This window comes from Simochromis diagramma, unplaced genomic scaffold (assembly GCF_900408965.1).
Source record: "Simochromis diagramma unplaced genomic scaffold, fSimDia1.1 OVJJ01000402.1, whole genome shotgun sequence".
In the NCBI taxonomy this organism is placed as follows: Eukaryota; Metazoa; Chordata; class Actinopteri; order Cichliformes; family Cichlidae; genus Simochromis; species Simochromis diagramma.
The window spans coordinates 8169687-8173016 of NW_024386972.1; positions in this window are offsets into that span (position 1 = coordinate 8169687).

A 3330-nucleotide genomic window follows, 5' to 3' on the forward strand; every position below is an offset into this window, starting at 1 on the left:
CATGACCTTTTTAAGCACTCAAAGAATGGCACTCTCACAGAGCGCCGTGCAGTTTATCAGAAGCAGCTGATATCACAGATTTATGAATCTGCTGGTATTAATTCTCTCTGCTTGGACAGTAGATTGTGGCAAAAAAACCCCAAAAAAACCTAAATAAACCAGGCACAATTTCATTATTCCCTTCTTTTTACTCTGCTCCTACTGGTAAATTTATGGAAAAGCTGAGGACAGTTGTTCAAAGTGCAGCGCCTGGAATCTTGCAGGCGCCACAGCATCTCAACAAGTTCAGCAACTTTTATGTATTTCCAAGACATACACTTCTGAGTTGTTTCCTCTCTACATGCTGGAGGAAAATCTAAGAAAAATAGCTTGGATTCTACTATAAAATAGAGTGTTGATGTTGGCAGTGTTCACTTATGTGGTACTTTGTCTCTCTTTTTCTCTCTTTCCCTTTCTGTCTGCCGTTTCCCTTTCCCCACTAATCTTATTCAGTGTGCAATAAGTTCTCCGTCTTCCAGATTAGGTTTCACTGTAAGACGATAAGTCGGCCCGTTGTTTCACTGGTCTGACTACTCATCCACAGCAGACTAGCAACATTTATTTCCTCACCTTTCTGGCATCTTTAAGGACCATTTCCTTGTGGTGTTGCTTATTAACAAAATGTGTTCATATATAAAACACCTTGTTATGTCCTGGAGGCCTGACAAATGTGCTAAAATGTGTTTTCTTTACAGTTACAAAACCGAACTTGCATTGTTTAACTTTGTGAACACACACAACTAGTTTCACCTGTCCCATTACTACCAATAACTGTCAGCTAACCAAGCATCATTTTGAGGTTCGTCACTCAGTCCTCGTTTCATTTGATAGCTGAGGTTGCTGGGGCTCATGAGGTAGAGTGGGTGAGCCCATTAATCAGAATATTGGCAGTTTAATCCCGACTCCTCCAGTTTGCCTGCCAAAATGTCCTCGGGCAAGATACGGAAGCTCGGATTGTGTATGTGCGTGTGTGTGTGTGTGTGTGTGTGTGTGTGTGTCAGTCCATCACTCAAGAACATTATTTCTTTATTTTTAACTTTTGAATATGATATTTTCCTAGAAGACCAAGAAAGAAGGAAAAATAAGTCATTTTAATTGTTAAAAAGTAATGGATTCAGAAACAAATTCTAAATCTACAACAACTTGTGGTAGCAGGTGCTAATTCAACACACGAATGGCCTGAGGATAAAAACTCCTCTTGAGCCTCTCTGTTTTTGTTCAGATGGTGCGGAACCTTCTGCCTGATTTCAGAAGCTGGAACAGTTCGCTACTGGGATGTGACGAGTCCTTCAAAATCTGAGATGCTCTAGTCCAGCATCTCCTGATGTAAATGTCCTGTAGGGAAGGGAGAGCAGTCCTGCAGCAGCATTCTGCCATACGGATCACTCTCTGAAGACCTTTTGTATCCTTGACACAGCTGTTTCCATACCAGGATGTGATGTTCTGTGTGAGGATGCTCTCCACAGCGCCTGTATAGAAAGTCCTGAGGATCACTGGAGAGACCCTGAACTTCCTCAGTTGTTGTAGGTGGTACAGGTGCTGCCTAGCCTTTACAGTATTAAAAAACATATTTGTAGCCTGGGACCAAGAACCCTTTTTGGACTTTATGGATCGCTGCCTCCTAAATAAAAACTCTCAGGAAGGGAATTTTGTTTTTGTTTTTTTTTAAATATAACCCATCCATCTGGGTACTGGAGTTAGGGGTGTGGCTGCTTTAATTGACAGGGGTCCTGACACAGGCAGCTAGCTGCCTGCTAGCCTGCTAGGCCTCACCTCTACTATTCAAATCATTAAAAGTGACTTATCCACTGTGTTTGTGCTGTTGGAACCTTCTGAAGCAGTTTTAATGGAATTACTATCTAACGAATATAATAGCTTATAGTGTGATAGAGACTAGCTGCATCAGTTTTAGTGAGTTGCATCAGTCTTTTAAATGTAGAGCCAATTCAGTGGGTGATATCACATGCCTATATCCATATTTAATATGGTCTTTGGTAACAACCCCTTTAATAAAAAGAGTCTAGTAACTGATGAGATGTTTTCAGCCAGATTAGGTCGTACTAAAAAAGCAATCGAATTTACAACTCAAATTTGCATCATGCACTTGAATGTACAGGAAAACCAAATATATCCTTCACGACCCCAGTAGCGGTTAAAAACTCAGCACGATGTCTTCGATTATCATCAGCTTTCTAAACTAGAATGATCGTCAATTACCTGTAACTCAAGTGATAACAGATGCCGATTCTTCTGAGTGTTAACTAACTAACACCGGCACACTGCTGATGTGTGTATTCCCCAGTCAGTGCCATAATGTTCACAGACAGTGTATAATAAAGGACTTTATGGGAAAACCTTGAAATAGCAAAACAATTCTGACACATTCAGCTGAAATACAGTTAAGCGCCCCGGAGTTCCTAAAGCACCGCCATGAACAATTCCACATCATTTTCCTCAGACTAATGCCTTATTACACGGGTTTGTGTGGGGCAGCCACCATTGCCCTCAGTTTATTTTTCACCTTCGCTATGGATTTTTTTCCCCACTGGTGAATGCAAGGCGATTGTGTGTGTGTGTGTGTGTGTTTTAATGTAACAGCTGACATTGCATGTGCACCATAATATACAGTATTTGAAAAGGCCCTCAGCTTTTTGTAGTAAACATTTTTATAAATGCTGGGAATGTTTTCATTATTTCTGCATGAATTATTTTTTATTATTATTATGCTGAGATGAGTTTTAAGGTAAGAAATGCCTGACTTTTTAACCTTTTTGTGGCCTGTATTTTCCCATGAGGAAAAACACAATTTATCTGGTATTACAAGTTGTCGTAAACAACGTCTAAAAATGCAATTTGATTTGAGTTTAGAGCCCATATGTTTTGCTGATGTTTTTGTCCCACCAAATCAGAGCATCTCTGTCAATTTCCATTCACTGGGTGGCATCAGCTGGTGAGTTGCATAAAGCCAATGGACATGAGCACAATGTTGGTACAACGCCGCGGTCCTCAGGCAAAACAGTGTGGCATCGAGCCTAATAGAGACATCGTGGAGGCCTATTAGCACAGATGGTTGTCATATGTATGCAAATAAGGAGCAAAGTGAATTACGTAGCCCATCAGCACCACCTGTCTGCCTCACACACCGACACCAAAATCCCCCCTTCGACACACAAATACACACTTATGTGCACACGTTCTACCTTCCAAATCCCTTTGGAGGCATGAGTCTGTTCTTTTCAGTCCGCAGCTGTATATTAATTAGAGTAAAGACATTAATCATCATTTTGGTCT